A 17,574-nucleotide genomic window follows, 5' to 3' on the forward strand; every position below is an offset into this window, starting at 1 on the left:
AGGATACTACTAAGGAAGGAACTATGGAATAAAACTTCTGTTATGCCTGCACACACAACACACACTGCTGCTAAACCACAGGGTTTGACTTGGCCCATGTTTAAAACAAACAAATCTCTCAAGCCAGAGATAACCCACAGTGTAAACATACGAAAAATATGGTAACCTCAAGAGCATTATTTTTCCTATCAGCCATTAATGTGTGGATTGTTAGCAGTAAGAGGAAAAGAAACTTTACATCGTCACCTCATGCTAGGCTAAGGAAAAGGAAAAAACACACCTTTATATACACACTTTGCCACCAAGACTCACACAAAGCATCTTCATGACCACTGCAGTACTCAGGATTGAAAACTAAAATTAAATTTCATTTAGCATTCCAATTTATGAGCCAGTTTGTGTAGAAAACACATAGAAACCATAAAATAATGTTAAACAAAGCTGGTGAGGAAGGAATCTCAGAGCTCTGACTGAATGTGGAGAACAGTAGAGGTAGGCAATATACTGAATCCCAGACCTAAAAGGAAGATTGCATTCTGAACCAGAACAAGAATAAACCCTTTAAATGACATCATGGAAAAAGAACCAATCATCAGAGGACCTAACATTGAAAGCCTTAGCTGTCACCCCCCTGTCTCCCAAGTCTTATGTATTAGGATGATTTCTGAGGGTACTGTGGACACAGGAATCTCTCTGTTTCTTTTACAGGAGTTGTTCCAGTCTTCCTAAACAGATAGACAGAGGTACTGCCTGCAGCAGCATAATTTTACCTACAGCCACATGGTTACACCCAGTATGAAGACTCAGCTCCAAGTTCCTCTTCAAGTAAATAATTTACATAATATGAATCAGGTTCAGTATTCACTTATTTTTCATAGATTTTCATTAATTTATCCCAATTACAGACTCTAGACCACAGATTTCCAAGAGCTATGAACACTGATCTGCTATATAGGATGATCTTTAAGGAAAAGTAAATGGTGCCCTGAGTTCACAATGCCTGGGAAGGGACAGGGTGTAAATCCATCATGAGCTTTAAACTAGTGGTACCCCAGCAATTGCCCAGATTTTGACTGGATTTTTTTTTGTGCCATGCCAAGGTAGAACTTAAAGATTTTATATCAGATTCTTGTACTCCTAGATTCAGTATTTTAATTTTATTCTCTTTCTCTCTCCCTTTCCCCCTATAATCCCAGACCTCTCTAAGGTACACATTGTATGAATTATGATGTTACTGTTCTTGCACAGAAGACACTGTAATTGTTCACTTACATGCATAAACTTGTAATAGTGTTTCAGAGTTTTAATAGTTTCCAATAAGCTATCTTTTCAGAAAGTAGGCTGAATGTGATACATGGAAAGCAAAACCAGAATGAAAACCTGTCAATGCATCCACATGTCCATTCTTCTCAGTAATGCAAGCACTGTTGTTGGGCAGAAACTATAACATTATACTATGCTGCCAAGAAAAAGCCTATGATTTCCCAACAAAATGTCAAACTCAGCATGACTCTCAATTCACAAGAAAGGGATTTGGCAATCTCAGAATAATTTACATTGGTGAGATGCTTGTGAATTTACAGAGAAGTTCAAGCAAGTTCATACTTAAATGGAAATGTGTGTGCTTTGAAAGATGGCAGGAAGGTAATGCACGATAGATCTGACACTAAGCCTATCTGATCTAATCATATGCATCATGACATGCAGAATGACTCTAAATCACCATTACAGCAAGACTAGGCCCGTTGTATGTGTCATGCAGACAGTCTTCAGAAGTCCTAAAACAGCCTTGTTGTGTTGAGCTCTGCACCTGATTCTGAATGGATCTGGATAGGATATTAATGACCTCCTTGCAGACTCGACTTTGGGCCCTTATAGGAGCAGGACAAATTGGGCAACATTGGCCTAATTTATAGTTGAATTGTTAGTTGGCTAGGCTGCTTCCAGCTCTACTTTTAAGGAGTTCCGCACGCTCTTTCATCAAGGATCCAAGAGGAATATCTCACTTTGACTTGCCTTTTCATTCTCCTCCAGCTCTTGAGACAATGATTAACTGATACTAGATGGGGAGCTCCCTGCACTCCAACTCAGAGAAGTCATCAACAGGAGTGATGTGGGTAGAGCTCTCCTGCTTTTAGCACTCCAAGACCCATCCATACTCCAAGAAGAGTATGACACAGTCTTCTCAGAGATCTTCACAGCTGTCCTTCAGCATTAGAAGAAGCCATATGAGCTTATTATTATTATTAATTTTATTAAACTGAACCTAAATGTTCACACAGGGAACAAGCCACCTGCATACCACGAGCTGTAGAGACATGAAAAACATTGCCTGTCCTTAAAATTAATTTAATGGATCTTAAATAAGATCCAATAAATTAAGAGGAATTTATTTCCTCTAAGATTAAGTTTCATGCTCAAAGTTCCCAGTCACTCCCACCAAAGCAGAAAGAAGGATTATAACACTAAAAAGCTTTTGTAGAAATGTTTGCCTTGCCCATGTGCTCATACTGTACTTTCCAGCAGTATTTAACATTCATACAAATAAAACAAAAAACAACAAGCTATATCCACAACCCTCTTTTAAATCAACATGCACATTCTCAACCTTTCCAGCTGCAAGAGGAAAGGGAATAGATCATCATCAGCTTGACTTCTCCCCAGTTACACTGTATTCTGCATTTCAGCTTCAAGAAAACATTTGAGCATTTTTCTCCCACATGCAACCATTTAGCTTTGGATAGGCAGCACACTTTTTTTTATAAAGGGTAAAAACTTCTTTAAGTCATGCTTCCATGTTCTGGTGGAGAGGATTACACATCACAAGAACACACACCCTGTTGGCAAGCACAGCAGAGAAATGACGGCTCCACAGACACAGGCGAAATACACCCCATGACTCTAGGCAGTCACCATTTCCATTAAAGCTTGGTTCTTCCAGAGAAACACCCATCCATGTCACAGAGAACCACCTGTATCACGTATCTCCATCAACTGAAGGCAAAGGATGAAGAAGATGGAGCCATCTTTTCCGAATCATTGTAATCTCCTGAGTTTCAAGCAGAGTTTGTTTGTGGCTTTAGACTATAATAGCAGGTTTCTGAACCAAAGCCAGCCTATTTTTTTTTTCCACTATTCCTTCTTAACTGTGAGGTTTAATGAAAATTACAAATACCAGTTTTGTACAAACTGAAAATTCATTCAGGACTGTTCTGAGAGAGCTTTTAGATCACTAGAGCTGCCACCTATATCCAATTGTACATAAATACGTTTTGCAGGCTATTGTATAAGTTCTAAGGTAAGAAGGCATTTGGCATGAAAAATGAAAATCCAACCCATCTAAACAAAGACTAAAGCACTTTCTGGCATTTTTTCTGTTTTATGGGGAAAAAAAAAATAAAAAACAACCAAAAATATGTAGCTATTTTCTCAAACAGCAGCTTTGCATATTTTTCAAATAATTTAAAAGAGAAAAAGGCAACAAATAAAGAAAAATTGCTACAGCTTGGCCTCTCACTGTATTTTTAACAAGGATAAATATTCTAAGCTTCCCCACTTTCAGGCATTTTATAATTTATGAGGAAAGAAAACATGTGTTTCTAACCTGAAGTCTTCTAGAAGGCTCTACAGACACAGAGTATTCAGGGCAACCAACAATGCATAGCAGCTACGTGTGCACATTTAAGTAGTGTACAATAGCATCTTGCCTGATTATGGAGATCATTATATCACCAACTGCATGTGATGCTTACACAACCAAAGAACCTGCTGGCTTAAAACATTGAAAGACACTGTTGTAAAGAAAATTATAGACTAAATGTGTCAAATAATGCAAAGTTTCAAAATTATTTTGATTATTACATTCTCCATCAAAATTAGTGAACCTCTATGGATTCTCTCCAAACAGAAAAAAAATGATCGCTGTAAAATCGAAGTTGTCAAATCTCCTGAGAAACAGCACCAATTCATTTATTAGCTCATTATTCAGATCAAAGGAAAACATACTCACACCAGCACATCACAACTGTTAGTAGCATGCAGCATCTAAACTTCCATAAGCACAGAACTAGGCTTGCTGTCTACTCAAGGCAAGCAAACACACCAAAGGAACTAGGGAAGAATATGGAGATAAAAAATGAACTAATACAGTTGAAGGATTACAGGAAAAGGAAAGCCTATTAGGAAGATTCTAATTTAAAAACAAAAAGGAAAAAGTTCCATTATATGAAAGATGGGAGAGTGTAAACTTGGAAGAGACTGAAATGCAATACTTTTTTTAAACTATAACATCTGTATAGCTTGAATGAGAAAAAGCACTAAAGCAGATAAAAGGACACAGAAAAGAATTGCTGGAAAATGCTGTGTAGTAATATTAAGTAGAGGGACAAAGCACTAGAAAGTTCTTATTGCAGACTGTTAAAATCTATTTAACTCCCTTACTTGGCGAGAGACATGAAGTCACTTACAAGGTTGACACATAAAAATACAGAACTGATGCCAAAGGATCTATTCCTCAAAACATTTCAAAGAAAGGCAAATATTCACTTAACAGCTACTTAATAAAAAGGGCACATTAGAAAAAAAAATACCAGCAGGCATGATATATCCCAGAATGCAGAAGGACTCTTCCTGGCCCCCAAGGCCTATCTAACATCTACTGCTGAACTGGACACAGCTGGCTATGCACACAGTGCTGGAGACTCAAAGGCCAGAAGTGGTATATCTGACTTCTTGAACCCTGGGCACCACTGCTCAATCAAATGTTATCAACCTGATCTCCTTAGGGGTAGAAACATAAAGAAACATTAAACTCCTTACTCAAAAATGACAAGTAATGATAGGCAGATGGGAGAAGAAGGGAAACACTGCTCTCTCCGAAATCATAAAGCTTTGAATCTGTACTTATCAGTCTCGACCACTGGTTTCCAATTTTTTGGATCACAGACCTCTGTCAGCCCTCTGAATTTCTCACAGAGCACTCTGTGCTCTTATCATAAATTGTGTAATTAAGGCAAGATGGTTCCACAGACCAGCTGCAGATGACTTACCACAGCTTTGCGACCACCAGCAGTTCACAGACCAGAGTTTAACCACCACCCAAATATTGTTTCAGAGCACCGTGTCTAGAATTTCTGAATTTCTTGACAAAAAGATAACATTTCTGAAGGTATCTATGGGCCTCAGTAGCCCCGGTCCTTTTATTAAAATGTCTTCAGTCTTCTGGAGCCCTAGTGAATAATTACTGTTAATTAAAAGATAAGACTTGTGCAGTGGGGCTGGGAGGAGCTTTGCAAAATTTTATCCTAAATATCTATGCTGAAACATGCAGAGAAATTTCCTTTTGTTTTCAGTTAGGATTAATTATTCTTATATGTAGACATGCTGGTTGATCCCGAGGAGGCACAAACAAAAAGAAAACACCTCATCAATCTTTTTATCCTGTTTTCTGTCAGTAGTTGTTACCGTGTTATCAGAAAGACTGTCCGAGATACACTGAGTGATGCAAATGAAACCTCAAGTCCGTTAATCTCCAGCAAACAACACACTACTGCTAAGAAGCATGGCACAAGACACAGGAGAGACATATGAAGTGCTAAGCCAACTATAAGCCATCTCAAGGCCGCAGCAGTCACTACTATAACTCAAAGTCCCAAGAGCCTATTTAAGCCCTACTAATCCTCTTAAGACCACTGCCTCAAGGGTGATAGTCCTGCACAAAATCTTCACAACACAGGCACTTTGACATGCTTCCACCTGGCCTCTACCCCTTGGTTACCCAGAGTGCACAGTCATCTTCCCTGGACTTTTCCTCCCATCTTCTGGGGAAACTGCATATGAACCTCCTCCAGGGGCAAGTTAAGCCTCCCTGCCTGTCTTCCACTTTGAGTGCTGGTGTAAGTAAATGCTCCGACTTCTCCGATACTATGAATGAAATGCAAGAGATTTAGAAATTTTGGTCTTTTATCTCAATTTTTGTGACATGATCTAATTACAGACGTTCAGTGGTGCCCTCTAATTACCAGTAGACATGAATACTGAAAGATGACCCTTGTCTTCCACGATTCCCTCCCCTCTTCCCCCACTACCCTCCTTATGCCCTTTTCTGTATGTCTGTTCAGACTATGCTTTTGACACATGAAGCCTTCTTTAAATACACAGTAAGTAATATATGGTACCAGATGTACCCACGATAAACCATTTACTAGGGGAAAGGAAAAAAGTGACATAAAGGAGATGCACAGAACGTATTTTAAGGCAAAAGAAAATTTTGTGAGACTGGTCTCACCAGAGTTTGAAAGGAAATAGCTTTTCTACTGGAAAAGATGACATCAGATTGCATGCTTATGCTTATGTCCTGAAGTTTCCTATAGATATCTCCCATTTTCCTCAGGGTTGCTTGTTTCATACACAATTACTTGCCCAAGATAGCCATATAAGAAACAGCACAAAGAGCCTCTTCTGTTCAGAGAAATGTCAGTAACATTGAGTGTGCATAACCCAGTTGGGGTCACTCAGGGTGTTCTGCAGTCCTAATGCCACACTACGTCTTGCTAATTGGGAGGCTGCAAAACAGGGGGAACACAATCGGCTGCCTGCCTCTACCCAGTTCTGTCGTACTTTATGCAAAAGCCATAAACTGACTTTTTCATTTCTTCCAAGTTGCCTATTGTGACATTTATAAACAGGAACCTGGCAGCATGTCAATGGTGCAAACTGATTTCCTTTTCTAAATACAATTTAAAAAAGCAAATAAACAAGGTTATGCCTGCTAATGAAACATTATATGCCATGCTGGAGCTAGTTTTTCTCAAGTGTATTCTCTAGAGCAGATGGAACACCAATAAACACAAAACAACAAACCCTTTTATAAAAAGCATGTTTGTCAGAAAATACATTCTCCATAGAACTTTGTCTAAGGAAAAACTGGCTTATATCTGTAATGTTATCTTGGGGACCCAATTATGGTCCCATTAGATTGCTGTAAACAAGGGAGCTTGCCACGAATTCCAAATGGAGAAGTGCTAGTAAGAAACTTGAAAAGGAAGAAAAGAGATTTGCCAGTATACTTACTAGGTGTAATTCCTAGAGGCCTCAGTTGAAATCAAGGCCTTATTGTGCTAAAATCTGTATGGACACATTGATGGACTACACTTGCCCACAAGCCTTAGAGTCTGAAGACAAAGCAAGGAAAGGGAAAGGAATTAAAAGAGAGAAAGTGATTTGTGTAGCCAAAAATCAAGACTCAATGGAAGGGTTTTTTTTCTCGCAGGCCAGTATCTTAGCCATTATTTTGCACTGTTTCTCTGCATCTAATATTTATCAATGAATTCATAAAACCAGAAAACTTTATTAAAAAAACAAATGCAAACAAAAAATATAGAATTGTAAGCTCTACTCTGATTTTTTTTCCAACACTATCATTTCATTTCAGCAAGTCAGACAGAATGCATGTACAAAGTGGGTACTCAGGGAACCTTCTCAAAGTAGGTGCATGTCAACTTTTGCAGGACAAGCAATTAGACACCCAAAAGCAGCTGCCAGATCTGGAGGCCAGTCATAGGGTAGTTGAAAACCTGGCTTTCCTTTCTTTATTGTAAAGAGTTTTGTTTTTATCCATCATGAAACAGAAAGCTGGGGAGAGAGGGCGGCAATCCTCCAGGAACTGCTTTAAACAAGCCTTTGATACTGCTAACTGAAGCACTGGGCTTTTCAACATTATGCAAACCATTTGTAATCTGTTAATAGCAAACTCACAGAGACAGCGCTTTGGCACTTAAATTTGTTTTATCTTATTTAAAGCTTCTTTGAAATTCTCATCATTGATTTCACTGGCATAAGTTATTGGCATCATGCATGAGTTACAGCAATGGCTGCTTGACCACATTCAACAACCAGAACATTTTTTAGACAGAGCAGTTGGTAAAGGAGAGCATAGATGGTAGCAACAAAACAGCCAGTGATTTTCCATTCAGGCAGTTTCAAGCAGAAAACCAGAAGGCTTAACTTTTCTGCTAAGAAGTCAAGTGGAAATGCTGCTACCCTGGTAATAAAATGCATTTCCTAAATATTCTTTTAACCCCAACTAACTACAACAATGTTGGGCCAGGCTGGCTAGCAGTACATGGGGACTAAAACAAAATGCTGGGAACTATTGAGGAGTCAAGGCCAGCCGTGATCTCAGAAAGCACCCAAGCATACCATTTGCTACATACAAGGGATCATAGGTCAAATCAATGGAGCGAGTTGACAACTGAACTGGTAGGAAAACAGTTTTGGTCAGCGAAGATCATACATGGAAGCATACCAAAGCATCAGGCTGGCATCAAATTAATTCACCAGACTTCCTGGGAAGTAATCACAAAGGTAAGCATGCAGTTTCACAGCATTCACACTTGTTTCAGTCAACCATAGGTTGATGTTTTGGGAGAGGAGGGCTAGGTTAGTCTAGATCTTGGACTGAAAGAACTTGGAGAATTAGGTTCATCAGCTGGAAGCATTCAGACAAAATTAATAATCTTGTAGCCATAGAGTTTAAAACATTAAGGTTTAGAAGGCAAACAGACTGTCTGCATACAAGGTAAAAAAGCTTAAATACTTCTAGCTAACAAAAGTTCACTTCCAGTGAGTACAGCAGAAGCTACAAAGAGGTATTACAAGAAAATATTCTCCAGATCCTCAAAGATTCTGCCCTTATCCATCTCTGCCTTTCAGCAGATTTCAGCAAGTGGAAGACAGGCAGGAAATAACACTATCAAGACTAGGAGAACAAACATGCTTGGAAGAAAAAGAAACCAATAGTGTTCCCCCTGCAAAAAAAAAAAAAAAAAAAAAAAAAACAGAATTGACCATCCATTGATGAAGGCCTGACTTTGGTCTTGAAGAACAGCTTGCTGGGGATCATTGGAAGAAAAGCTACTGTTAACAGAAAATGAAGTAAGCAAGCTGGTGTGAAGTTGGGACATAGAGTTTCCCAGGACTGGGAAAGCAGAAAAGGTCAGAAATATAACTACTTGGACTCCAAAGGTGTTCTGCAGGTCAGACATACAAGGAACTGCACAGCCATCCTTTTCCACACTGCATGACTTGGAGCAAATTATTTTGAATTCTTCTACTTTCCATCCAAAATAGGATGAGTACCTTCAACAACTACAGAGTGCTGGGAACTGACAAGAGAATAGCTTTTGGAGACAACACAGTATACCTAGGAAGGTAATATAGCAGTGACAGAGCAGAGGAGTCTCTTAGGTAAGAGAAATATCTCATGGGGCTTCAGAGTAGCATGCATTTGAATTTCAATCTCACAGAAATGACAAGAGATCATAATAATCAAGATCACAGAATCAACTATGTTGGAAAAGACCTTTCAGATCATCAAGTCCAAACTTTACCCCAGGACTGCCAAGACTACCACCAAACCATGTCACTAAGGGCGTCATCTACATGGTTTTTCAGCACTTCCACTGACAGTGATTCCGCCATTTCTCTGGGCAGCCTGTTTCAACACCTGACTGCCCTCTCTGTGAAGGAATTTTTGCTGATATCAAGTCTAAACCTCCCCTGGTGCAGCTTGAGGCCGTTACCTCTTGTCCTGTCACTTGTTACTTGAGAGAAGAAACTGATCCCCACTCTTCTCAGTAGTTGTAAAGAGTGATAAGGTCCCTGCTGACCCTTGTGTTCTCCAGACTAAACACCCACAGCCGAGCCATTAATGCAACAAGGCAGGCAGGCATCCTTGAGGAGCAACCTAGCTGCACATGGAGAACAGTTATTCTCAGTGCTCATCTGCACACAGCAGCTTTTGCCCAGAAAGTGGATGTCAGTGGGATGACTACAACCAAAGCGGCTTGATACCAGAAGGCTGAGGGACAGAGGATAAGATGGGGAATGCCAGCCTGTCACAAACAGCACCACAGTTGTGCTCTCAAAAGCAGCTAATAGGGTATCAGCATTAAAGGAGAACATACTACTCTTGAATGCAGTAACAACACTGCTCTTTTTAAACCCACCTAACTTACAGTTAGGTTGGAAGCTATAATCATTTCGCAACACTCAAAAAATACAGCTGTTGTGGAGTCCAGGTATTGCTGCCTGCTTTTCCTTCACCAGAAAATGATCACAGAACAGACTGTGTTTCGGAAATCCACTAGATCACACTGTCTAAGCACAAGGAAATAGGTTTTCTAATAAGACAGTGCTCTGAAGGTGATTCTGTGCATGTTTTAGCCTGTCTGCCAGTTCTCTAGGAAAGTTACAGTAGCAACAGCTGGTCTTAAACAGCATTTTAAAGACTTAAGCTGAAGATAGCTGTTAAATAGCATAACCTTCAGTATTCCTGGTGATATATAGGAAAAGGCAGTGCAATGCCTGTGTGATATTCTGAAAGCCACTTCTCAAACATCAAGTAACTGAATGCTTGAACTCATTTCAAATACTTGGCACAGATTGTCAGATTTGAGATCAAAGGCTGAACACCAGTGCTGTTTGAACCTAGGGCAAGGTGTCCTTCAAAAGGTGGGACACCACCTCAGATTTCCGTGAAAAGGTTTGCAGAACTAAACACAGCAAGTCTGGATTGCTAGAGCTGGCCCAAAATTTTGTCCAAAATTTCACACTTTTAGAAGATCCAAACAAGGAAGCTGATGAGTTTGTCTGGAATTACTAATTGTGTCCCATGTAGTAAGACCAGAAATTTTAATTCTCACAGATTTAGTGGGTATTGGCAGTGATGAGTATGTGTATTTAGCGTTCTTAGAAAAGCAATTCAGCAGAGAAAAGGAAAGGGAAGAAAGAGAGAGATGGAAAAGGGAGAGACAGGGAGACGGAAAAGGGAGAGACAGGGAGACGGAAAAGGGAGAGACAGGGAGACGGAAAAGGGAGAGACAGGGAGACGGAAAAGGGAGAGACAGGGAGACGGAAAAGGGAGAGACAGGGAGAGAGATGTATAAACTAGATGTAAACTAAATAGGCTTGAAAGCAAAAAAATTTGAATAAAGATTTGTGTGATAGCAGAGAATATTCTTTGTTGTTCTTTTAGCTGATTTGCTTTAAGGCAGAAATATGATAGCCTGAATTTTAATAAGGTATGGTAAGGAGTCTGTGATGTAGGGAGTCCAAAATGATTATTCTTCCTTCAAAAAGGACAGACAGTGTACTACCCTACAATACTTGGTCTGTCTCTTCTTACAGTAAACATTGCTAATGCTCCTGGAGAGGGGCTGACCTTGCCAGCCAATTACATTATGCTAATTTGTCTGTTACTATAACTCCTACAGAGGCATTCACAGCTCAAAGCAAGACAGAGATTTATATTGTCTCTTCCAAGTTACAGACTACGGACGTTAATCTCTCTCTCTCTTTCCTTCCAGTTACAATTCTACATGGCAATATCTACATGCAGCGGCACTCAAAGCAACAGTTATTGCCAGCTTTATTCAACTTAAAAGACAAGCTGGGGTCTTACCTTGCCCCTTTAATAACTGTCACTCTATCTAAGAAAGCATATGCTTAGTAACAGCTGTTTTCCTATGAAAACATATGGTTTCTCATATGCTTTTGAAAACACCACAGGAATGTATTCGCTTGTTAGATGCTAGTGCCATGCCACTATATCAAGAAACAAAAATCACAGAAAGGAACTGCAATAGTTTTCTCTGCTATACTCATGTATTACAAAAGTACCTATTATTTTAAAGCAACAAAAAATCATCCAGCTGAAAAGATTCAATGTAAAAATAAGACCCATAATTTAGGAGTTATGTGCACTACTACAGTATTACTTACATATAGGATCAAAACATTGGTCTTTTACAGAAATAGCATGTAGCAAATAGCATGCTTCATACAAGCAGTTTACAGTCCATACTGTATAATGAAAAAACTCATAATGAGACATGGCTCTTCCAGCTGCTGAAAAGATCAGAAGCTTCCCTAACATCTTGCAGTTGAGATATGATAAGCAGAGTATCAAAAACAATTGAGTATTGAGCCACAGCAGTTTGTAATAAACTACTGTCCATCAAGTAAACCACGATAATGACCATTACATGCTTTTCTTCCTCCCTCCGTAATATTTAGGGCAAGCTAAGAGTATTAGCATGGCTAGTTTCATGTCAGAGGAGATAAAAAAGAAGCTAACTTGTTAGGCTACATGAACTCAGATGTGTTCATCTAAGGGCAGGCTAAACTAAAAGCTAAATATTTTGGCAAACAAAAGCTCTGGCTGTAGTTTTGAAACTGATTTCAACATCAACTGATGGAGAAACTGACATAAAAATGCAGGAAGTTTTCAAAGTGCTAAAAACATGGGGAAGTTCCAGGTCAGCAGGAAAACAAGATCAACTCAAGAACGTGGCTTATGAGATGGTCTTCAGTTTGTAGAAAAGAAAGAAAAAAAGTTAATATTTAATAGAGTTTATGCTCCAGCATCAGCATCATCAAGAAAACCACCCAAGCTTTACTGTAAAACCTTGTGAACATACCAGTATCTCTAGGTGGTATTCCAGTACTTCACACATAACTCCAAAAATTTTACACCTGTGTATTTACGGCAGTTAAACACAGGGTCACACCAGAAACCCCCCATCACACTGAAATGTTAGTGGTTTATTACCTATTAACAGTGAAAGGGCACACACAGAAGTCCACACAAATCTGTGTCGCTGACTTTACAATTTCCAGCAGATCATGTTGCGCTACCGCCTGCAGTTAATGCCCTGAGCCATGGTCTGACTTTTAAGAAGGTGCTTAAACACATGATGCACAGAGGTCAAGAAAGCCAGCAAAGAGCAAGAACTGGTGAAACTCCTGTGACAGCCTGAGGTATGGCCCTCATGCATCTGGTCGGCCCCTTTCTATGGGTTATGATTACCCCTGCGCAGGCTGTGAAAGGTAACACTTGCCTGGTGGGCACATATGTCACTATGAGGATCTAGTATTTTACAAACTACTGGCAGATGTGCAATAAACCCACACGGACCTTCTTTCTAAAAGCAAGCAGCAACCAAAGACTTAATAAGATGCCTTGGGCATAGGAGACATAAGAAAATAAGCTGATTCCTTGTGCAGCTATTCCTACTAGTGACAAACTAATGCACCAGGGACAAAACTAAAGAACCCTTGGAGGAGATTAATACAGGATGTTTCACTGGGAATGTAGCGACAGTGTCTGAAAGTGATATAAGACAAGGGAGGGAATGGAAAGATACCCTCATCTGACAAAAGGACACTCTGTTGTTAGCAAATTGAGGCATAACCTTGTTAGCCAGTTTGGCTAGGAAAGTCAGGCTAGGAAAATTTCACAAGGAAATTATGAAACCAGCTTTCAATAGTAACCTCTTAACAGTGCCCAGTGCTCTCAATCCCAGAAGGAAACTGAGAGTACCTTAGCCTAAGGTGACTCTTTCAAATTTAAACAAATAGCGAGGTCAAGAAGAAAAGAGTCTGTGTCATGGAGGCAAAGAGTTGGTGTGTGGCACCAGTCAGATCTGCAACATACAAGTCAAAGATTCCACATGAATTCAGACTCACTTTTTCCTCAGACTCAGAGGAAATTAATTAAAAATAAAATAAGGTATAGTCTGCCATTCAGAAGTTTCTTATCCTATCAAAAACAACAGTAACATACTCTTGTTTGACTTCAATTTGTTCCGCAGTTCTTCACTAGAAAAGGAAGAAAAGGCGGATTTACAAGTGCATGTCCAGTCTTTCCAAATGTATCAAATAGCTTTGTGTGATAACAGGTATTTTCAAAAGGCACAACTGTGTGAGAAGACTTAAATGTACATACAACAAAAATGAAATCAACTGCTTAAGATATCACTGAGTACATAGCATACAAAAATTAATAAATATTATTTACAGAATTATATTGCTCACCTACATTTCACTTCAGAATCAGAACTGGCTCGTCCATGAAGCCAGTTAATGTCCTGGCTATGATCAACAAGTATGTCTGAAGTCTCCAAAATTTAATTTGTTTACTCTTTTTCCAGTTGATGAACAAAAGGAAACTGCTCTTCCTGCACAATTAACTTAGTTCATACTCCTACCATGAACAGTCTATACAAGGTTTTATCTCTCCTACCTATAACGACAAAGTTCCGTATATGACTTTGCTATGAATGGGGTGGGCAAATCACACTGCAAATTTCAACAACTGCAGCAAAACTGACCTCATACCAGAGGTGACCTAAGATTACCTCAGTTTACATACAGATAGCCTCTATTAAACATTTTCAGACTATTCAGTAAAAGAAGAACATAGTATGAAAATATTAAGCTTAAGCTTTCCAATCAGTTGAGTGGGTTTACATGAGCAGATTTGGTCCCTGTGTGACATTTTTAGAATTTCTCCATTGAAAGTATAACTTCTGGTTATCCCTTTATTTTTTTTTATTTTATTTCTTTTTTTAATTATTACTGGCAGAGGCTCATCTGCTTGACAGGAGAGAGAAGAAGCACTTAAAATTACCAGAGTACCACATCGCTTTACATCCCAAGAAGGGAGAGGGTGTCTGTCTGGCACAGCTCATGGAAGCTGAAGTGACAGGGATGTGACCCAAACAATTCTGTACAGATAGCACTTGAGTTTCTTTAGGTGCTCAGCGCTTTCACACCATATTGCTAGTCCTTGAGGGCATCAACTCTGGAACAAGCAGAGGGTTTTTTTATTTTCTTGAAAAATATGCTGTGGTATTAGGTTAGTAATTTAATCTTCTTGGCAATATAATAGTTATGGTATAATCCCTCACGTTATAAAAGTAATTGCCATAATCATAACCTACATTCAATTATTTATTTTGCTACATTGCAACTGCAATGGTTTTCCACTCCCAACCTGCTGTCCTATCGATGAGGAGACAAGAAGGTGCAGAAAGCAGAGATCAACAAACTCAACTCCAGCCCATCCCTCTCTCTTGCCTAATAGCAAGTGACTCCCTATCCCAGTTAATAAAGAGCTCCTTGTCCCTCCATTATGCAGTGTAATCTTTAAAAGATTACATTCTCATTTGGGAATGAGCCAAGAGCCAGTGGGAAATTCTCTAGTAAATTGGATAGGGAGACAACAATATGAAGGGCAGCTGGAAGGGAGCACATTTTTTTCAGGGCATTCCTATTCCTGAGGCCCTCCGGCATTGTTAGAAGTTCTGCAGTCTCGGCTCTTTTCACTGCTTCTGTTGTCAGGATAACGCTATTCAAGAAGGGGACACAGATTAGCTGTTTTGAAGATGGAATGTGTGGAAATGAATATTGAAAAGTAGTAAGAAAAGAAGGGGAAAGCCCATTTCTATTTTTAAGTCTTACCACCTTCCACAAAAAAAAGTGAAGAGCACTTTGTTTTAAAACACTGCATTAAGTGCATCAACTGCAATAGTATAATAGAGGAGTTTTCTTCACTGTCTTTAGAAGACAATTTGAGCAGTCCATCACTAAAAGCATAAACGCATATTAAGACATATTTTAAAAGGAACATTTCCCTCACTGCTCCTTTCCCCTTGCCTACACCTTCCAACAGATGCCTTTGCCCTATGGAACCTACATTCCAGCCCACCCTATGTGTGATCCAGAATATAGAAAACCAAACCAACACAGGACAAGAAATGCTATCCCATTTATCCCTTCATATGGAAAGATGTAAGTGAATGAGAAAGGCAACTGGATTTCTACTGTGGGTTTGTTGTTGGGGATTTTTGTTGTGTTTTTTTGTTTTGGGGGGTGGGGGGATTGCTCTGGGGTGGGGATTTTTTGATTGTTTTTGAAGCTTTTTTATATATATGTAAAAACCACATACTTTCAGCATTCTTTAAAAGTACTTTCTCAAGAAGTCACACAATTTTACGTATCCAAAAGACTAAATAGGTACCTCAGGTTTATTTACTCAGTAATGGCATACTTATACTCCCATTTTAGTGCCATTTTGTTTAGAAAATACAGACATTTCATTTTAAAAAACAAAGAAAAAAGCTGCAAATTACTTAAAAAAAAAAAAAAGCAAAGAGGAACAGATCTTTTTAATTCCTCCAGAAAAATAATTTTTTACTATCACATGAAATCCCAGTCATTATTCCTTTCCATGTAACATCATTAAGTTATTTATTAAGAGGAAGTAAAAAGATAGCTGTCACAGCAGGGTATCAGAAAGATTGATTTTACCCTTAAATTACTCTTCAACCAACTACAACTTTCTGCAGGACTCAAGTAACAGGAGTTACCTATAGTCCACAGGAGGCAGTAATTAAAATACATTAAAAGAGAGGATTGTTTGCAATTTAAAATCTTAGTGTCAGGAAGTCCTGATTCAGCAAACTATCTCTATTCAGCAAACCCCTACACACATGCTTGAAGTTAACCACATGTTCAAGAGCTATTGAAGTACATGGACTTTGGCCCCATTTCAGAAAATCAGTTATATACACATTTAACTGGCTGAGATGGATGAAGCAAAGAAAAGAAACTGGGATAAGAGAACTGTACCTGAAAAAGACCCAGCCAAACAATAATCCACAAAATAAGAACTTATGTGCAGAGGTGTAATACCCTTAATAGTTTTCCTGGTTTTACTGGAACATATATGTTAGCATTTACAGTTGCATGTGTTTACTGTACTGGAACAAAAAAATAGCATAGGTGGGAAGAGAACTATAGTAACTTTGTCGTTAGAGAAACAGGCCCCACATATAGATGTTCACATCCCAAGGGACATACACATAGACCTCAGAGATAAGACAGAAGTGTGACAAGAGAAGTATCATTTTATGAAGACCACTGCAAGGAGAAACAGCAGCACCCATGGTGACTCTGTCTCTTTTTCAGGGAAAATCTATTCTAATACCCAACATCAACAGAGCATGTTCATGTCTCCTCTTCTACAGTCACATCCCTTGACATCTCAATTCAACGTTAAGAGAAAAACTAATTCAATTTGCTTGGGTTGGGGGATGGGGAGAAAAGAAAACGGAACTTTTCATACTCTTATCTCTGCTCAAGTAATTCTGCTAAGAACACAGGAGTATTTTAACCCCCCTCTTCTCAAACCAAAGAGCAGCCTTTTTAATGTCTGCCTCATGTGAGTGCTGTTCTTTCTTTCATTTATATTTCTCTCTCACTTCTACTGCCTCATGCTAGCCCTTCCTCAGTTTTCTTCATGTCGGAGCAATGCTACTTTTCCTCCTCTTCTTGTCTGAATTTTCCTTTCCTCTTGCCCCACTAAGTCTGACCTGGGGTAGGAATAAGTCCTTTATATAAGTAAAATGCTTACTGAAAAGTGATGTGGCATGAAAGCAAAGCACCTCCATCATCATACACACTGCACTTGCAGGCTACATAGCTTAGAGTTTAACATTGTACCTTAATGTTTTTTACTGCACTCCATTTTGCAGATGTCTTTTATTTAGAAGGGAAATTTTTAACCTTTCATAAGAAATACTGGAGCAAGCCACAAATAATGAAAAGGGAGAACACAAGGCTTACATGACAAGCCAACAAATTTCCCTAAACACTACATTGTACATTTTTATTGAGACCCACAGGAAAAAAAAAAAGAAACAAACAAAAAAAACCACAAAAAAAACAGCA

General features: G+C 39.0%; 1 protein-coding gene across 1 annotated transcript in view; it reads right to left on the reverse strand.

Moving 5' to 3' along the window:
• CREB5 (cAMP responsive element binding protein 5) overlaps positions 1-17,574 on the reverse strand; it is a 209,781-nt gene that overhangs the window by 169,063 nt on the left and 23,144 nt on the right. The window lies entirely within an intron of this gene.

This window comes from Melopsittacus undulatus, chromosome 1 (genome assembly GCF_012275295.1).
Source record: "Melopsittacus undulatus isolate bMelUnd1 chromosome 1, bMelUnd1.mat.Z, whole genome shotgun sequence".
In the NCBI taxonomy this organism is placed as follows: domain Eukaryota; kingdom Metazoa; phylum Chordata; class Aves; order Psittaciformes; family Psittaculidae; genus Melopsittacus; species Melopsittacus undulatus.